The 21,922-nt window shown below is 39.6% G+C and overlaps 1 long non-coding RNA gene across 3 annotated transcripts in view; it reads right to left on the minus strand.

Moving 5' to 3' along the window:
- Positions 1–3,242: 3,242 nt before the first annotated feature.
- The window catches only part of LOC149157771 (uncharacterized), a 42,057-nt gene continuing 23,377 nt past the window's right edge, over positions 3,243–21,922 (minus strand). Inside the window, exons 2-3 of one of the 3 annotated variants that reach the window (XR_016261640.1) lie at positions 5,027–5,437; positions 3,243–4,474 (exon numbers count right to left, since the gene is read on the minus strand). This is a non-coding gene — a long non-coding RNA (uncharacterized LOC149157771). Of the gene's footprint in view, positions 5,438–21,922 lie in introns of all 3 variants that reach the window. The other 2 variants (XR_016261641.1, XR_016261639.1) reach the window with 2 other exon arrangements.

Here is a 21,922-nt window from a genome sequence, read left to right on the forward strand (position 1 = left end):
GGATGACCTCCATTGATCTAGGATAAATGAAACTAATCTGGGATCAGTATGAGTGGTTTGAGACACTCTCTTGTGATATTGATCTGGGATCAATAAAACTGACTTTGGGTCAGTAGAGAATGGTATGAGACATTCTCAATCAATTCTTCTTCTTCATGGTTCAGCAGAGCAGTGCAGGACACTAATGCCAAAGATAGTACAGTCGGACATATGGATCAGCGAATGGAGTTCTCCCTAGTTGAGAGGGAGTGTGAAAATTGGCAACTAGGGCCAAACTCCATGTCAGTCATCTTATTTATGGCAGCTGATATTTTTCTTGGATCCCTCTCATCAAGAGGTGTAGGATTGATCTAAAGATCATCCGATTCCGATAAGTATTCATGGAGTTATGAATTTATTTGTGTTATAAGACAATTCGTCAAGGTCAACCAACCAAATAAACCCCACATGTGCTCAACGTTTTAGTATAAAAGGAGATGACTTGAGAGTCATTTCACACACACACACACTTCTATCTTGATTTCTCTCCACTTGTCTTGGGTTTTAGTGGAAGAGAAATCTAGGAGTGGAAGCCCTAGACGTTGGAGGAAAGAAGACTAAGGGAGTTGCCCTAGAGGAGATGCCCTAGCCCTAGACGTTGTCATAGAAGAAGTCAAAAATGTTGTCAAGGAAGCATGCCCTAGCCACAGTCTTGGAGGAATCTTATCACAGCAAAAAAAGGCCCTAACGATGTTCAAAAGACAACCCTAAACATAGTCTAAGAGCAGCCCTAAACGTTGTCCCCTAAACGTTATCCAACAGACAGCCCTAAACGCTGTCCAAGAGGCAGCCCTAAACGCTGTCAAAAGGCAGCCCTAGACGCAGTCTAAGAGAGGCCCTAAACGCTATCAAAAGGCAGCCCTAGACGCAGTCTAAGAGAGGCCCTAAACACGGTCAAAAGGCAACCCTAGACGCAGTCTAAGAGAGGCCGTAAACATTGTCAAGAGGTAGCCCTAAACGCAGTCTAAGAGCAGCCCTAAACATTGTCTAAAGGGAAGCCCTAAACACTATCTAAAGGCAGCCCTAACACTAACCTACGGTGCCCTAGATACAGGCTTTATACGACTGAAAAGGTGGGCTGTAGGTGACCCTCAAAACAGGAACAGCATGAGAGTTTGAGGTCTCAAACATGCCCAGGACAGCAATGCTAATAAATGGGACAGCTAGACTACACGGTGCTGCTAAGACACATGGGACAGCAGCAGGTATCGCAAGGCTAAGGGGACAGCAGCAAGGTATAGCATGACTGTTAGGGACAGCAGCTACACCTATATATCTAGGCAGCAGTGGCAAGGGACAGCTGTATAGTAAATGGGACAACAAAGGAATGCTAAGGCAAGCATGGTGCTGCAAGCACATGAGACACGTTGTGTGTCAACATGGTTCAGCATACCACTTGGGACAGCTGTGTGGCAACATGATCAGCTTCAGAACAATGATGGGATAGCAACATGTCGGGACAGAACTATGATGGGACAACAATGACATTGTGCAGCAATAGCACAATGGGATAGCAGCAACAGCAAGGTGCAGCAAGTACATGGTGCAGCTAGGTGCAGCAATAGTACTTGGGAGAGCAGTGATGCTAGGCGCAGCAAGTACATGGTACAGTCATGATTGGTGAAGCATGATGAGATGCAACATTGTGATGATGGGTGCAGCATGGTGCAACACGGTGAGGTGCAGCAGGATGATGAGATGCAGCGCAATGATAGGTGAAGGACTCACCTTGGAGAATTAGTTGAAGCAGCATGTCTTCAACTGATCTCATATATCATCTTAGAGATGATCTATGCTCTTATCTAGATAAGTCAAAGTGTTGACTTCTATTGTAAATATACTATCTCTCTCTTTCTCTCTCTGCTGAACTATTGAAGAACATATAAAAAGAATTGATCAAGGGTTTTCCCACATTGGGGTTTGTCTCTGGCTAGCGCCACATCTTGTGTCCTCTTGTCTTGGCTTGTCTTTTGTGATTTATGTTTATGTTCTATCTGCAGTTTACTTTAATGCTGATGTGATTGCTAATCTGGAAAAGATATTGAGCTAGCTGTGAAAATTGAAATAAATTGCTCTAAGCATAGAACATACCTAAAATTAACACAAAAGCAAACAATTCCAGAAAGCAATAGGAGTCTTGACTTATGATATATATTTATATTTCAAACCATGATATATAGCTCTTAGCAGAGTATAGAAAATTTCTATAAGGAAATGCACCAAAACAATTGTTGATGAGATTCAATGTGACCACCACTAAAACAAACATAATTCCTTAGCATGCAATAGGAGCCATGGCTCATGATCAATTTTTATATTTCAAACCATACTTAGCTCTATGAAATCATTCAGATTTTTAAAATAGGTAAATCACGACATCATCCAGGCTTTGTTGATGACTACTTAATAAAATATAAGATCATCTTCACCCACAATACAACCTACAATGCATGCTAGTTCCATACAAATTGATGAACAAGAAGACAGTTCTAATTTGAGGATACTTTAAAGGATACAGTACTAATCTGAGGATTCTCGAAAGGGTATGTAAAAGGTAACAGTAACAGTTGTGTTTAGAATACTAACATATTGTTAAATATAGGATGACTTGTTCTTTGCTTAAGTCAGTCACTTCATTAGCCCATTATTAATTCTATTATTCCATTACGAATCATATTAACCATTGACTGAAAGAACATCCAATGTAAATGCAGAAGACAAGCCAAGACAAGAGAACACAAGGATTGGCTCAAGCCAGGGAAAAACCCCAAGATAGGGAAAACCCTTGAACAATTCTTCTTATTATCAAAATCAAATGATCAGCAGAGAGAGAGAGTACAATCAAAGTCAGAACTGACTTGCCATGAATGATGATTCGAACCACTGTCCAAATGCCAAGGAGGCAGCCCAATCAAGTATGCAATTCTGTCCTCAAGTAGCAGCAGAAAAATACTAACCAAAGATCAGGAGTAGCTTAAGCAATGACAAAATGATATCCTAAAGGAACTCAGTCCTTGATCATATGATGCGGCCTTCTTTGCTGAATGGAATGAGCTCAAGATAGTCCAAGAATGGATAGTCAAACAAGGTCAATGAGTTGTTGTCTAATGTCTGCAATATGGGGCTTAAGTCTTCAGTCCTGTAGTAGCATTAGACTGCTCACAGACAAAGGTTACACCCTTTGAATTGACTGCGGCCTACCCTCCTTGACTGCGGCTGAGATGGAGGATACAAACTAGCCCATTCAGCCCTTCCACAAGTGTCTTCAACATGCTGTAGTAGAAACCCTTCCTGCGGCCCAAACTGAGATATGTACGATACAAAGAAAAACATAGAGAGCAATATTACTCCTTCTCTGAATTGCAGCCTGAAATAGAAGGGCATCGGAAGCCTTAAACTGCCTCCAAACAGTCCTCCAAGCCTCAGACAACTACGGCTCTCTCTTCCACAGAAAACTGTACCCAAACAATGAACAGAGACAAACCTCTCATAAACTCGGTTGTTTTCCCTTGAACGCCCTAGCCTCAGATCTGCACCTTATTTCAGAAGAATTATGCTCCTTGTTGTTGTATCAAATGAGGTTGGAAGCACCTCTATATATAGGAATTGGAGAGGGTCAAGAGACATGTCGTTTGGACTTTAAGGAGGTGAAGCCAACCTTGACCATTTTACTTATGAGTGCATAAAATCAAAAACACATTTCTCCTTAACCAAATTTGATGATCTTTAGGTTGATTTTGGTCCTCTCGAAAAGAGGAATTCAATACTGCAAGTATCTCCTCAAAGGAGCTGTCCAAATTGGAATTTGGCCCTAGTTGCCAATTTTAACACATATTTACTGAAGGTTCCCGTGGTGGTATAACACAAAGGTAGACAGAGCATAGCAAACATCAGGCTACTGCAATCCCAGTTAAACTCCACCTCTTTAGTTGGACATTCAACCTTGGAACTGGGTCAGAAAAGAAAATATAGCATCCATGTTATATCATTCATGGAACAAAATCCTCGATGCCACTGGTTTAGCAAGAAAGGATACAGTTCTAGTCCAAGATTCATGAAAGGGAACATAATAGTAATAGTAACAATTGTGTTTAGGACACTAACAGATTTATTGCTTCCCATGGTGGTCTACAACAAAGTAAGATAGTGCATAACAAACATTAGACTAGTGCAATAGCAGCGAACCTATACCCATTCAGTTGGAAGTTCAAACTTGGAACTGGATCAGAAAAGAAACTATAGTAGTCATGCTAATGTGGAACAAAATCCTCAACAATTGTATATGCCACTGGTTTAGCAAGCTAACTGTACTCTCTACAAAATAATTATAAAGATGAGCCTTCATTCAGTGTGTACAACTGATATCATTGATACTTTATGGAGTCCCTCTACAGCCAAGCTTCAACATATTTTATGGAGCCCTGCTACAGACAGGCTACAACATAAAGAATCATCATATCTCCGTTCTTTATTGTAATCATCAGGCTACTTCAAAAACCAATTGAATACAAGCTAGATGTCTTCTTTGAATTATTTAGTGAAGGGAAGTAAACGATTGAGCTCTAAAAGAAATTGTCTTAAACAATTCACTGATACAAAAGAAAGAATAGACAAAAGACCTGTGATTGAGTCCACTTCATTCAGAAGGTATATAAAAAAACCTAGATTGATGTATCATCTGTACCATTTTCCATTTTTAAGAGTTTCTTTCAAAGTTGGTATCTAGGCAGCCATCGACGTAGAGGAGATTAGGCAATAATGTGCATTACAAAGTCACCTAGGAGACTACATGAGGTAAGTCAAGGAAATGGAAAAAAGATTCATTTTGTCAAATGCAGATCTGGTCAATGTGCATGAAAGCTTGCGATTCAAAATGGACGTGTCTGCTAGTGTCTTACATGCACAGTTTCCTCTAAATATCTTTTCTGGAAGAATATCTGGGAAGGAAATAACAAAAAAGAGGGTAGGGAATCAGGGGAGATCTCACCAGTTTCCTTTGTGCTAATCAATTCAATATTGTAGAGATCCACGGACGAGTCCTTGAGAACAGGATCAGTATAGAAAACTCCAATATCATGTTTCAAAAACTAGAACCCTGAACTTGACAGATTTGTACACTCTGCAGCAGCTGAAACATAGTAATCTCCAGTTTTAAAATATATTTCGTGCCATTAAAGTACCAAATAATTGATTAATAAAGGTTACGGATGAAATTTTTATCTTGAACGGCCTTTTCTAAGTCCTCTGACAGCTGCTGGTCATTCCTTTCCAGAATTCAAGATCATGCAACACCGAGATACAATAGGGAGTCACCAGGTGCACCCAGACCCTGCATAATATTAGCATGATGAATCAAAATGTAATGCCCTTCCATTCGATAGCATAATATAAATAAAACCTGCAGAGAACAAGATAACATTGGCAATGATCAGCCCTCTTGGCAACATCAACCATAAAACAATATTTTCTTCCTATAATAAAAACATTCATGGAGACAGCAATCAGGGGTCTATACCAAGGAAGAGAAGCGAGGATTCACCATTTGGTGAAGCAGCATACTATTAGTGTAGTCAAACACAAATTTAGTAAGTTACAGCAAATGGATACGGATATGGATCCGCCAGTTTTTTGAAAAAGCCAGGATCTGGATATGGCCGGGAAATAGGGGAAAAACAACATAAATAAATATATATATATATATATTATGAAAAAAAACATATTTGAAGTTAAGAACACATATATATACAAAGTGGGAAAACCTATCATAACTCAATTGTCAAACTAGCAGTGGGGACAATCATCACTGGCTGCTATTCACGAATGAAGGCTGACTCATCCCTGTTATTCAAAGAAAACCACGCCACCTAGAATTACCCGCTGGTGTTCTGTGTGTATATATATATATATATAACTCACACCAACTTTATTTATTTATAGCCTAACCTGATATATATTGTATAAGTTAACACTAAATATAATTTAACTAAACTCCGTATTTTATATCACACCCTACACTCTATATAATAAAATAAAATATAAGTGTGGGTGCATGAATGCACATTTTGCGGGCCATAATAGGCAACAGCTGGCCAATTCCAGAAAAATCCTCTTAGAAATTTGATGGAATAGCGAAGAGATGTAGTACACTAAGGTGAAAGCCTTCTCCAGGAAGTGGGTTTCACAATATATTTTAATTGATATCCATTTCCAAAATGCAGGAACCGTTTCTGGCATCAACGATCCGTCTCCACCTAAAACAGAAATGTTTTGCTGGCAGGCTCTGTAACAGATCTAGGTGGATTTGGATCTGAAACACGGATCTGTGGATCCAATGTCCAGACCCTGCAGAACCAGTTAGTAACATGGGTTTCAACTTTCAAGTACAACATCTTTGTATATTGCTAAAAACTAATTGGCATTTGGAAAAGACCAAAATATGCTTGGCAACTATAGATGTCTGATGTTAAGACATTTAAAAAAGCATAGGTTTCAAAATGAAATCTATATCGAAGTATCAATTTCTAGTAAAGAAACAAAAAATTATGAAATAACAATACAGTGCAGAAGAATTGCTCTCTAGGTTGTCTCAAGCAGAGTTGTGCTCAGATTCGAAGATGGTAGAGAAGAAATTTCAAATCAGTTAAGAAGAATGTTACCCATATTCATGGTCTGAGATCAAAGCATCACTCGTAGATTTACCAAACTTGAGATGCACTGATGGTAATCGTCAAAAATGGTTCTCCATGACAGACTCTCAGTTAAATATACATTTGAGCTAAGAAAAAGTCAAGAAAATCCAAAGTGAAAGAAGGATGCAAACAGCTCCTCAAGAGATTATTTTTTGCAATAGCTTTTCACACAAAAGTAGCTTTCCCTAAATCTAGTTGGCAAGAAAAGTTGCAAATTGCTCAATGAGCTTTTGATTGGAATAATGCATTAAGAACAAATTTGTTTGCTGTGAGCCCTAGTATGCTTGTAGCCACTACTCTCTTCTTCAGCCCTCTCTGAATTTTTGGGGGAAGCCCATCTCACCCCCCTCCACATCAGCTGTTGCCTTCAAGCAGCTCATTCTTGCTACACAAGACTACTCCCAAACACACAACTCTGCGCCATCTCGCTTTGTGTAAACAAGCTATCAAGCTTCGACCAACTGCTCTGTGACACAAAGCTCTAGCCCTGGCAAGGAGAGCCTTGATTGGGCAATGTACAGGTCTCTAGCTCTCACCTAGGGCAATGAATCAATGGGTTCAGAAGAAAGATATGGTACTGATCAAAAGTAAACTCTTATTCTGTGGAAGAAACGACTATACTTTCCTGTTTGAATTGAAAGAGAACAGGTATTTAATTTTCAGAAACAGCCCAACCTTCATGGGTCTTTAAGGTATGTATGTGAATCGTCAATGTCCTTTTGGCTAGCAAGTATAGGTTCATCTTTTCCATTTACCTCTTCAATGTTGGAATGATGAATCTCTACAACATATAGGAAATGCCCTAGGTGTATATACTCACAAATTCGGACCAAAATGAAATCCGTTTGGTTGTGTCAAAATACGTGTCGAGGTAGACCTACAGAAGTAGTAGCTACATGAGGCCATATATCTCTCCCTGAAATATTGAAATCATTTGCGACCCCTTGATTATGGGTGGCTCTCATTTAACTGCAAGTCCTATCATAAGTTTGACATTTCACCAAGGATTATAAGGCATCAACCCCTCAATCTACACCAGGAATGCTAATCAATGGCAACAAGCCAAGAAGCCTTCTAGCAATTAAAATATATCCCCTTCTAGTTCTACGGTTCACAAAGGAAAGACCCTTATGTTGTCCAATAGATATTATGTCCTCTCCCCTTTGGGCACAGAAGCTCCACCATCAAGTGCTCCACCCATGGTTCACCAACCTTCTTCCCCCCATTTGCTATTCCTCAACCTCCTAACACTTCTTTTCCTTGTTCCTTATCCAATTCACTCTTGGTCATTCTCAATCTGACCCTCTATATTGACGATATCTCTACGCCATCCCCTGTGCCTCCTTTTGCCTTCCTTGTGAAGTTGATTTCCTCTCTTGATATTTGAGAATGTGGACAAATACAATCAGGTTAGGACCATCACAAAATACATGTATAAACATGCATATGTTCTTAGCCTCATGACGAAATTCCCAAGAAACATAGAGTTGCATCTTACAATCATACGTTCTCCAACATCTTCAATTCTCTTCAATCTATGCAACATTGTCAATTTGAGGTGAAGCAAATGTTCATATCCAATGAGTAGCATGTTGTGTATTTAAAACAAGATAGGATGGGTGAGCCATCACTAAACTAGTGCATACCACTTCCCTCTGGGAAGGAGTGGTCGAAGTGCACATTGTTGATGAACCTTTGGTAAGGTTCTTTGCTTGGTTCATGGGGATAAGCCCACAATGGGCTACTTGTATCAGGTGATGCAAATGTTTGTTTTTAATGAGTGGCGAGATTTCGAATTTAACAAAAGACAATATGGGAAAGCCATCACTAAACTAGTGTATATTGCTTCCTTCTAGGAAGGAGTAGAGGAAGTGTGCATGGTTAACAAACCTTTGATAAAAGTTATTCACTTGGTTGATGGGGATAAGCCCATAATGGGATACTTGTATGAGACCATGGGTAGGGACAAGGAAGCTATGTGATATTTTTATTTGGGCAACAATATCCTTACACATGAAAAATATATGAAGATCTAGGATTTGATTGATGATTGATGGATTGGGATGCTCCATCCTGTCATTGATGCAGCAGTTCTTATTCTCAAACCCTCCTTTTCTTACATGTAAATTTGATTTCAATGGCAAGGATATGGAAGGGTTTTCTACATGTCTTAAAAGGATGGAACCTAAACAAGCAACTCACAGAAACATTAATAATGAGATGGAGATGTAAATGAATGCCAATGGATTACTTGGCTTTGAGTGCACCACTGTCAAAATACAAAGATTTTGATGCCAAGTAAGCCATTCAAATTTGGAATTTTAATTATGTGTTTTATTTGAAAGTTGTATGTTTCCTTTATTTCCAATTTTCTACTATAATGAAACGTAATTTAAGTTTATTTTATTTGTTGATGTTTGGTGAAGAAAATATGGTGCGAAAGCACCACTTTAACGAAAACTTGTTCATCGTAGATTCTTTTCTACCTTGTTGGCAGGATGAGGGTTGTTTTGTTTAGCATTGAGGTTATCCTTGTGCTTGGCATGTGGACTTATATCTGCAATAATTCTAGAGTTATTGATCATGCTTCGATTGCGTGGGTCTTTGGCATGGTTCTTCTAGCTATTGGTTTGGAACTTTACCTTTCTCTAAATGCTTGCATCTGGATTCATGTGCCATTGCTCCTCCTTTTTATTAGTCAAGGTGCATTGATATGGGGGTTTAGTTGCCTGGACTTGCCAGTCGTGGCTTTATTATGTGGGCCTCTGTATCATTCTTCTTGTGACTATTAGTCTGTAACTTTGGGTTTGTTAGTATTTACATGCAGATTCTTCAGTCACTAGTGCCATTTGCAAAGTGATATCTTGGTTTCTGTTGACACTGCTTGCATTATTCCATCAAAAAACATATTGATAATCATTAACCCACACTATTGATTTGTTTTTGTTGGTTAAGGATGCAACGAATTGAGGGTGTGGTTATTTGGAAATGTTGATGGTGGCTTCTTGATGTTGTTTGCTTCATCTAATGTGGTGAGCACTACAGCTCGGTTTGGCTCTACATCGGCAATCAATGGTGCACCTCCTATAGTTTGCAAGGGTGTTGAAGGCCACCTTGCATGCATACTGTGCTCCTTCTCCTCATTGTGTTGTGGTCATTGTGATTTGGTTGTTACTTTGTTATGTTAACATTGAATTCATTTAGTTGGCCTACTGCCTTATTTCTATCATTCTCCTTATAGCTACTAGTTTAGATCTCTAGCATTTCATTGTTTTGTTGTGGATTCCTAAGTCATTGATGCCATTTGTAGGTTGGCGGCTTGGGTTCCTCGAGGCACTACTTTCATTATTTCACCAAAAACAAGGTGTAGGATGTTGACCCAAATTGTTGCTTTGTCTCAAATCGTGGGGATGTAGTGACCTCGGGATGTAGTTATTTGGAATTATTGGTGCTCGTTGTCAAATTCATGGCACCAGTTTCTAGCATAGAGTGGTATTATCTCTGCCTGATGGATTGGTATGTGCTCGTGCTAGGTTTAATTTGAGTCTATTGATTTGCAAATGAACGAGTGTCACGTTTGTTTTCTAGTGGACTTTATAGTTACAACACAGTGTTCCATAAGCCTACACTAGTTGCTAATGTGCTTTTTGTTGTAGGTTGGTTGTAATTGGATACTAAGAAAGATGGTGGGAGAAATTGAATAGCATGTTGGTAAACAACTTTGTTGATCCAAGTAACCTTGAGATATTTTGAATTTAGCCCTAAATTTTTTTTGATAGTCTCATATCTCAAAATAGATGTTTCTAATTTCAATTGCTCCAAAGTTTTCCTAAATAAATTGAGAATGTTCTTATCATCATAACTTGAGGATACTGTAATGTTTTCTCGTCTTTCTCTTTTGTAAATGCTTGTCCTTGATTCACAATGCATGTTGGCTCTTTTCAAAGACCAATGCCCACTTAGTGCTAGCATTTTCAATCACCATGAATGGAAGGTCTCACCCAAAGCACGTGTCCAAACTAAAGCTAGGGAGGTAGTTTGCAGGCTAAGTGTTTTAACTTTACCATTCTGACTTACCATTCACTCATTACAAAATCTATGCTAGTGACTCATAACTCCTTAACACACAGCGTAATCAAATTTGTATCATGCAACAAATCTAAGCTAACAAGAAGTAAATGAAGTTGTCATCATGCCAATCATCCATGGAAAGGATACAAGACACATTTTGAGGGCCTTCCATTACTCCATTCCAGCATATAGATTCAATATATTCTTACACTGCAACAAGAATACGAGTTGATCATAACAATGCCATTACAAGAAAGCAAAACCTATTCCACAATGGTAGAACAATTCCATCAATACCCTAGTCCATGAACAACCAAGTGAGTAACCATGATTCATAGTCTCAAGGGCCTACTTATAAATTCTTCTCAATTAAAAATTCTTGACTATGTCAAAAACCCTAATTTAACTAACCTAGTTGACTTGATAAATACAATTAAATACATGATATAATTACTAGCTAAACTAGGTTGCAAAACCGGGGATTTCTCCATCTTCCATGCAACTAACTTTCACTCTATGTGTCACATCTAGGGTTTTCCAAGTGTTGCAATGTCTTTTATCTTTGTCACTCTATGCATCATCTAAAAAACATTGGGCCAACAACTCCAACCACACTAGTTGACATGCCCTCGAGTCAAGTATCTTGCTACTCTCTTGCACCTTGATCTTGTGCATGCCCTTCTAACCAAGGGACTAAGGTACCAATGATAAGATGCAAGATTAGAATGGTTGAAATTTTCTGAAATAATTCGTTTACCCAACAAAACTGAAGCCATGGTAATGACAAATTGGGCCTTCTCACAATTTTTCTCAGAGAGTTGCATTTGCAAAATAAATTGTCACTTTATAGCTACAAATGATTCCATCTATTATAACTCAAGCAAGCAACCTCCACAACTAGCCAAAATTTTCTCAAAGCAACTTTATCAACCAACACAAAATGTAGGGTTGCTAGCCGATCATTGTATTGTACTCCATTGAACTTTGCTACCCAATCTAGAGCATTGGTAAGTGTATGAGCTTCACTACACATTTGCCAAATCTTGCCCCACAAGTCCTCAATTTTTTCAGTCAAGAAGCTAGAAGAGACCCATCCAATCATAAACAACATTGTATATCATCTGGCTCTCCTCCATGGTGTTAATGTTTGTTAATTTTAGGTATGTTCTATGCTTAGAGCAATTTATTTCAATTTTCACAGTTAGCTCAATATCTTTTCCAGACTGGCAATCCCATCAGCATTAAAGTAAATTGCAGATAGAACATAAACATAAATCGCAGAAGACAAGCCAAGACAAGAGGACACTAGATGTGGCGCTAGCTAGGGACAAACCCCAATGTGGGGAAACCCTTGATCAATTCTTCTTATATGTTCTTCAATAGTTTAGTAGAGAGAGAGAGAGGTAGTACGTTTACAACAGAAGTCAACACTTTGACTTATCTAGATAAAAGCATAGATCATCTCTAAGAAGATGATACATGAGATCAGTTGAAGACATGCTGCTTCAACTGATTCTCCAAGGTGACTCCTTCACCTATCGTTGTGCTGCATTTCGTCATCATGTTGCACCCATCATCACTATGCTGCATCTCATCACGCTTCATTAATCATGATTGTACCCATCACTATACTGCATTATGTGCCATTGCTACACCATGTTGCCATACTGACCTATGTGCTAGTTGCATCTTGCTTGCTTGTTGTCCCTAGCATGCTTGTTGTCCTTTGCATGCTTGCTGTTGCATGCTCGCTATCCCTTGCATGCTAGCTGTAAAATTGCATGCTTGGTGTATTTGTTGCTAAGTACCATACAGCTGTCCCAATGTTAGTTAGTTGTCCCTTGCATGTTGCTCTCCTCGGAGACAGATGCTCTAGCTATTCCGGCAGTACCCGACAGTTCCGACAATTCCGGCTTTTCCCGGCAATTCCGGCGTTTCTTGGCAGTTCTAGCAATTCTGGCTCTTCCCAGCAGTTCCCGATTGTTCCCGGTTGTTCCGGCAATTTTGGTAGTTCCCGGCAATTCCAGCTTCTGCGCTTTGGATTAGGATAGCGTTATCCCTTAGGATCTCTCCTCCTACTAAAACCCAAAGACAAGTAGAGAGGAAGAGATCCAAAGTGTGTTGAAATGACTTGAAGGCCACCTCTATTTATACTAAAACGTTGAGCACAAGTGGGGTTTATTTGGTTGTTGGCCGACCTTGACGAATTGTCCCATAACACAAATAAATTCATATCTCCATGAATACTTATCGGAATCGGATGATCTTTAGATCAATCCTACACCTCTCAATGAGAGGGATCCAAGAAAAATATCAGCTTCCATTAATAAGATGACCCACATGGAGTTTGGCCCTAGTTGCCAATTTTAACACTCCCTCTCAACTAGGGAGAACTCCATCTGCTGATCCATATGTCCGACTGTACTATCTCTGCCATCAGTGCCCTGCACTGCTCTGCTCTGCTGAGCTCTGCTTTGCTCTGCTCTGCTAAACCATGAAGAAGAAGAATTGATCGAGAATGTCTCATACCATTCTCTACTAACCCGAAGTCAATTTCTTCTAAAGAGAGTGTGTCACATCACTCTTAGAGTCTTACTGGCACGAAGTCAATTTTATTGATCCCAGATCAATGGAGGTCATCCTAGCATAGGGAGTACGGTAGATACATCGATGCATCCATCGATAGTACTACTATGGTCCCTAACCCCATTTCCCTACTCATTGATCAGATGAGAGGTACTTCCCATGAGTCCCAGATTGCATGGGTAGGATGCCTCGACAGGAGAACTAATCATCCTGTCCACAGGAGAACGAATCATCCTGCCCCACAGTCACCACAGGAGAGCTAAACATCCCAGCCCACAGGAGAACTAATCATCCTGTTTCACAATTGCCACGGGAGATCTAATCATCCCAGCCCACAGGAGAACTAATCATCCTATTCCACAGTTGCCACGGGAGAACTAATCATCCCGGCCCACAGGAGAACTAATCATCCTGTTTCACAGTTGCCACGGGAGAACTAATCATTCTGGCCCACAGGAGAACTAATCATCTTGTTTCACAATTGCCACGGGGTATCACAGGGGAAGGTTGAACCTATCATCTTGTACATAGCGCACCACCAGAGGAGGGTGAGTCGCCCTGTGGTCGTATGTTGCTCCAGTAGTACCCCAAGCCCCCCCGAGCTCCCAGAGCTCAATGCATGCAACATGTAGGACCCTTATAAGAAGGTCTCTCAATGACTCCAAGTCGTTCGGGAAAGTCACATATTTGACCTTTCCCCGGGGCTTTGACAAAATGTCTGCAACCTGTACATCAGTCTCAATGCGATGGAGCCTCCTCGCTCATCAACTTACCATATCCCAGATAAGGCAGAATCTGATGTCTATTTGCTGGAGCAATCATCGAATACGGGATTCCTCAATAATCGAATCCCCCCTCTGGTTGTCACAGAGAATCACAGTGGTATTCATCCTATGTACAAACAGCTCACTTAAGAGCTTCTGCAACCATGCAACTTCACACGAGATCATACTCGTAGCTATGTATTCGGTCTCGGCGGTGCTTATAGCAACCGACTTATGCTTCCTTCTCATCCATGATATCAAAGCAGAATCCAAATAGAACCAACACTGAGAAGTGCTCTAGTGATCCTCCACACTCCCTGCCCAGTCAACATTCGAATAATCATGTAGCTTCATATTTCCGACAGTGTATCTCAATCCATGAGAGATTATGCCTCGAAGATATCTTAGAAGATTCTTGGCACCAATCCAGTAAGGCTCAACCAAATATGAGCTCACCATGCTAACTGCAAAACATATGTCCAGACGGAAGTTCACCAAGAACATCAACGAGAATGAGTTTATGAAACTCAGAGGCATTTCCCAAATCTAGTCCAACATCACTACCATATAACTTCTGAAAGTTAAGATCCTCGAGGTAGTCACAGGCATGCAGTTTATCTTTCCACATCCGGAATCCAACTCCCTCTTACTTCTGCAAATGAGAGGGTCTGCCCCTGTCAGAAATAGGTCATCCTCATAAGGTGCTGGTATGAGAGGTCTATCATCCACAACCTTCAAACAATGGTTTGGATCGGCTTCACTCTTAGTGAATCTCAGCTTCATCTGACAGCTATCAATCCTCTCATACTACGCCCGGGGAGTTTTGCTTCAAGCCATAGAGGGATTTCTTCCACTTGCATACGTGAGATTCCTGATCATCAATCTCAAACCCCTCGGGTTGTTCCAAACCTGTGGACCTGCTACATGAGGGGAATGGTCCCCTTGTAAGATTTTCCTTCGGTACATCTCAGACATGTACTTTCATGCTCTTTTTAAATTCAGGCATCCCTATCACCATCTGACTCACATCGGGTAGGGCCCCATAGGTAAACCTCCAGTGTTATAGATGCGATATGTTAATTGACATGATCCCCAATGGACCATCCTGCAACTTGATACAAATTGCCAACCCTGAACCCATGAGAAAAAACATCTTTGAAAATTCTATTTTTTTAACACGTACCTTTCCATCGATGAGTGCCACCTATAACCTTTGACTTCCATTGCTGAAATGGACACCAGGTTCCTCTTGTGATCAGGTACATAAAAGAGCTTCTGTAAATGAATCGAGTTACCCTCATTCAATTGAGGGGTAACATTCCCTACACCCTTTCCGAGATAGGTGGCATCGGCTCCAAGTATAATCCCACGATTGTTTCCATCTCTACCAAATTAGAGAGTGCACCCTTCTATCCGATGAAGCGCCTTGAAGCATTACAATCAATAAGTCAAATTCCCAAAGAATCTGAAGGAGAGGGCCAATACAAGATAACGCTTCTTTATCTTATCAAAAACAACATTTGATTCTTCATACCTGGGGTTCCTTGCTTTCTTTGAAGAGTCGGCCATTTCCTTGATGACCTGCATTACCTTTCATTCCTTTGATCATTGAAGATGTCCATGGAATGATTGTTATCTTCATCAAGAGATGTGTCTCTGCCATTCGGACACTCCTTCGCATAATGGCCGAACTTATTACAACCAAGGCATTGGCCTTTCCTTCCACCCTTAGATCCAGACTTCCCATTGAAGTGATCTTTAGGTAGGCCATCAGAAACCTCTGTTGCACCATTCTGATAATATTCTCTGCTTCGACTTCACCCTCGGTGAATTTGAACAGGGATGAGGAATCCATTGATCCTTTTGTCCTTTCCCAACTGTCTTCGGTGATTGCTCTTTCAATCTTGCTTGGGCATTGTCTTCACTTCATCTCTGATACCATGTTAATTTTAGGTATGTTCTATGCTTAGAGCAATTTATTTCAATTTTCACAGTTAGCTCAATATCTTTTCTAGATTAGCAATCACATCAGCATTAAAGTAAACTGCAGATAGAACATAAACATAAATCGCAGAAGACAAGCCAAGACAAGAGGACACAAGATGTGGCGTTAGCTAGGGACAAACCCCAATGTGGGGAAACCCTTCATCAATTCTTCTTATATGTTCTTCAATAGTTCAGCAGAGAAAGAGAGATAGTACGTTTACAACAGAAGTCAACACTTTGACTTATCTAGATAAGAGCATAGATCATCTCTAAGAAGATGATACATGAGATCAGTTGAAGACATGCTGCTTCAACTGATTCTCCAAGGTGACTCCCTCACCTATCATTGTGCTGCATTTCGTCATCATGCTGCACCCCACCGTGCTGCACCATGCTGCACCCATCATCATTATGCTGCATCTCATCACGCTTCATTAATCATGACTGTACCCATCACTGTACTGTATTATGTGCCATTGTTGCACCATGTTGCCACACTGACCTATGTGCTCGCTGCATCTTGCTTGCTTGTTGTCCCTAGCATGCTTGTTGTCCTTTGCATGCTTGTTGTTGCATGCTAGCTGTCCCTTGCATGCTAGCTGTAACATTGCATGCTTGGTGTATCTGTTGCTAAGTACCATACAACTGTCCCAATGTTAGTTAGTTGTCCGTTGCATGCTGCTCTCCTTTGAAGACAGATGCTCTGGCTGTTCCGACAGTTTCGACAATTCCGGCTATTCCCGACAGTTCTGGCAATTCCGGCTTTTCCTGGCAGTTCCAGCATTCTTTAGCCTTGGTGTCTTCATCATGTCACAGTTCTTCATTATCGCATTCCCACATTTTCCAACAATTTGTGATTGTCAAGATAATACATATATCCCAATGCACAGGTTCCTAGGGGTTATTGGTCAAAGCGCTTAAATGAAGCAACAAAGTTTCTACTTGCCATGCCCCTTGGAATTTTCTAAAAATGGTGATCCAAGAGGAAGATATGCTCAGTCAAATAGGGCCATCCTACTTTTAGGGGGCACGTGGGACTTCCGAAGGAATTTCGAAGTGCGATTTTTGGTCAAATGGGGCAAGTGAGCAATGTATTAGCGGTCCACAATTTTTTTGCTACAAAACCCCAAGTTTCAAATTTTTCAGGTGATCAAGGACGTTGGAGATCTACACTTGCCAATTGCTTTTCTAGGGGGTCGGCCACATGTGTGGGCTAGGAGAGCCCTCCAACTCACTGAAATGAATTTTTGGACCAAAGAAAATCAATAAGTCAATGAAGGACAAGTCTTCAAGCAAAAAGATAAGGACAAACTAGCATTGAAAAGGGAGAAAACATCTATTTTAAAGGCAAAAGTACCAAGTCGACATAGTACAGGGAGACATTGGAGGTCAAAGAGAAAGATAAGGAATACTCCAAGTCAAATCAAGCAAGGGATGTTTTCTTCAATAAAAAATCACCTCAACTCAAAGAATCAAGCATCGAAAGCAATTCAAAGAATAATTCAATTGCAAGTTTCATCTCCATGTCAAAGGAGACATTCACGCATGCTAGTTGTTGGAGACGTCTACGCCCTTTTTGAGGAACATTTAAGCTTTTTGAGGAACATTTAAGCTTTTTGGAGGAGTGTTCAAGCAAATGAAGGCTTGAGGAATTTTTGGAAGGCTATTCAAGCAAAAATATGGTGGAAGTTGGAACATTGGACTCCAAATGTCTAAACGAACCTCTTTTTGTAGGCTACAACCCCTTTGAATGAGATGTCTACCTCCTTGTGTAGGCGTTTAAACAATGTAAATTCAAAAAAAAATTGACTTAGTCTCCAAGGATTTTGTGGGTGACAAGTCACCTAAATTTGTGGATCTAAGGAGAATTATTGCTAATAGCCTCATCTATAAATTTAGAGCTCTCCTTAGCAAACCATGTTGTGAAAATGTGAGGTCATAATGTCATCATAAAAGCTTCTTTGTTGCAAACACTTTGTCTTCAATTTGTGGATTGGCTATTTTATTCTTTCTCTTCTTGGCTCTTGCAAAGATATTGTGCTTCATGAGATAATTTTCTGATTTATGTTAAAATTACACAAATTTAGTAGATCGGTCCATTGAGGGGCTACTTAGTCACTTGGAGAAAATGGTCTAAGAGGTTGGACCTCATCTTTCTCACGTTGAGCTCTAGCTTTTGAAATCTAATTTTGGACAAACCCTTATCAGGGGTTCCTCCTTAAAGGATTAAATCTTTCTAGTCTCATAGTTGATCCATTGGCTAGAGGTGTTCCATTGAAGGAATTGCTCCTAGCTGGACATTGGCACCGAAAGAGAGTCTTAGACAAGAGTGCAGGTGACTAGTGCAAGCACTCCAAATTCACTACTTGTCCAAATTAATTTGAGGGTTGATTTAGGGAGGGTTGCGATCACAATCCAACACAAAGTAATTGGTGTGGTAAAAGGGAAGCCATATTTTCATTTAATCACAAAATTTCTCAACATTCATAAATCTTTTTAATTTCTTTGTTATCTATCTATCTATATATATATATATATATTCAAAAACAAAAAAATCAGAATAATAAATAAAAATAAAAATAATTTCACTAGCATGTGCTTAATTTTTCATTTTTAAGTTAATTTAGCACTTGGGTTTTGCCACAAAGACTTATCTAATTGGCCCAAGAAAGACAGCAGTTTGTTGTGTGCAGATAAGGCTTCTATTCATCAAAACAAGTTGTTGTCCAAAGGTTTACAGGTCTACAACAACAAGTTACAAGGTAAACAAACCCATTTCAAGGGAATTTTGGCCTCCAAAGGTATATCTTCCCAATCCTCTTTGATTCTCCTGCTTCCATAAGTTATTTGAATATTATTCGCAACATAAAATCCATCCCAAGCTTGCTAAGATTAAAAATAAGCTAAGAGTAAAATCTAGATTATCAACCTAGTGAGGATTTGACCCCATAGCTAAGTGTTATTTTTCAAATTTGAATATCTCAAGGAATACTCGGTGTTTTGAGGTGCCCGGCTCATTGTAAAGGTATTTCAGAGTACTACACTTCCAACCCATAGCCACACTTCATTTGCATATTTTTAGGCTTGTGGGCAACCTGGAAGTGGGCCTTAGCTTGTTGGTCCTACGATTTTCTGCAGAAAATCAGACTTACAAGTCCAAAACAACAAACAAAAGTATTGTTTACAGACATATACTAAAGGCATAATCAAGGGTAATCAACTCCTAATTGATAAGGGTTTCCTAACACTCAATTTGGTGCATTTTCAAGGCTTTATTCACTAATTTATTGAGTGATTTGATTGCTGGTCTGTTATTTTCAGTTGTAGAATATCGTTTTCAGATTGGTAATCATTTAAACTGACTCCTAGAGCCCATCACCCAAAACAGATTTATAGGCATTGGTGTACAAATCTTGTGGTGGTGTGTTTCGTTTGTGTAGAATATCGTTTTCAGATTTGGTAATCATTTAAACTAACTCCTAGACCCCATCACCCATTAGAGTTTTATAGGCATTGGTGTACTAATGTTGTGGTGGTGTGTTTCGTTTGTGTAGGGAAGCCTCCCATGGCATTTTAGAAGTTGGCCTAAGGAGTGGAGACTCATCCGGAGGTGACAATGGGCACTTGTCACGCGTAATGCCATTCTAGCGTTTTGCCAAACCTTTGCAAGACTACTAATCTATGCCATAGCGAATCCAAAAATAAGCATAGTACTACTAATTACTATCATCAACATCAACAGAATCCTCATCCTCGTCATCCTCAGGCTCATAATGAATAGATTCTATAACGGGACCCAGCTTGATTCCCCTAACCCTAAAGGTAGTAATACCTCTCCCTATGGAAATGGATCCAAGTCCATCCAAAAAAGATCTTCATTATCGAATGTTGGTGCTTGACTCTCCACAACCCACTCTAATGATAAATCAAAGTCACCCAAAACTATGTTGTTTGATTGAAGGGTTTTACTCAGTAATCGGTCATGCCTCAACCTAAGGTTGTATTGAACATAAACCATTAACCATGCCATTCAATCATTTTTGTTCAAATGCTTCTACTTATTGGTGTGTATATGCTCAAAAACACTCCAATTCCATTGACACTTACAGCATTGCATGCCTTCCTGAATATCTGAATTGCAAGTTTTTGCAAATCTAGGCACTAGCTACCAAACCATTGCCACCAATAGTCTACAATAAGAGTTGAAGGCAAAGAAGTTTTAGGCTTAGCAAACAACTTTGAAACCTGAACTCAACTCTTGCAAGGAATAATATAATTTAAAACTCTGAAATTTATTACCCGACAGATCCTTTGTTCTACTTCTTATAGCCATAGACATGCCAAAGGTACCTGCTCTCATTGAGAAATTCAAGAGCTTGCTATGTATCTCGTCTTGAGTCTTAGGATCAAGGACCATGCACTCCATGCGCCTGTACAATCCCTCTTTACCTTCCTATCTACTTCAAAATCTTGTGTAATGGTACCTTCAAAGTTCAAAAGAAAAATATTTCATCAATTGATGCTAAATGTTTGCCTAAGCATTTGTAATGAATAACACAATTTAAAAACTTTGAAATTACATGCATCGGGCTTACATAATAGCCAGTTGCATGTAAAGGTCTATGGAGTTGTTTGTTTAATCTTTCATCAATAATTATTCATAAAGGAAGATAATTTTGTCTTTTATTCCCATATGATGACTTTATTGCCTCTTTGGCCTGATCCATGGCTTCATAAACAAACTTCATTATTGGGTTATTGCCATCCACCATCTGCAACACTCTCATGACAAGCTCATAAATAATTCTCCTTTGCCTTTCTCCAAAAACATTTTTCGAACAATTTGTCAACAACATGTTCCCTTTAGCCTTTTTGCTCCACTTAAATGCATTCCATTCATCGCATGAAAACACCTTCCGCAATTTGGCTTTTTGTTGAACAAGGGATTGCAACCTAGGAAAGTTTGTTGCAAATCATGTAATGGCTAACCAAACAAGCTCTTTACCTATAGTGTTTTTCTTCACAAGGTTCAAAACCCATGAGTGGTTGTAAATGTACCCAATTTTGGCTTTTGCTTCTTCCACACACTTCACCCACTTAATTCTACCAATATCGTCAAACATGAGGTCCAAATGATGGGATACACAGAGTCTACCAAATGATAGGGTGTTTTTCCTCCAACATAATTGGAGGCATTATCTATGATCACCAGTACAACATTCTCACCCCCACTTCCTCAAACACTTCCCAAAGGATGAAATTATAGTTATGTATTCTTCACCTAATTAGATGATTTGAGAAACATGGTACCTTTTGGGTAAGCAATAAGAAATTTAAAATATCGCAAGATCTTCCATCAAACATAATTGTCCACCCTTTTTTAATCCATGGTCGCTTGAACTCTATGAGGTATTCGTCTATCCTTTGGACTTCATTTTGTAAAAGTGGCCCAGTGATATCATGAAAACTAGGGCCTTTGAAGTTTTGGACGCATGAAGCTACGACATCAACCATAGTTTAATAATATGCATAATCAGTGAAAATGAAAGGTGTGTTTGCATCATACCACCATCGACCAATGCATTCCAAAGTAACCTTGTTCTATATCTTCTTTCCATTTAGTATCAAGGGTCAATTCAGCACCAAGGGTGGTGCGGGGTACAATGAAAAATTTAAACCTTTTGCGTGCCCTCTTCAAACTAGATGAACTAAGGTTAGAAACATGGTTATCTCCAATTCCAACAAGAAACCAGAGGATTCTTCAAACTAGGCATATGCTTTTCAAGT

This window comes from Pinus tabuliformis, chromosome 5_2 (genome assembly GCF_031772625.1).
Source record: "Pinus tabuliformis cultivar Carrire ecotype Pingquan chromosome 5_2, CPIR1, whole genome shotgun sequence".
Lineage (NCBI taxonomy): Eukaryota > Viridiplantae > Streptophyta > Pinopsida > Pinales > Pinaceae > Pinus > Pinus tabuliformis.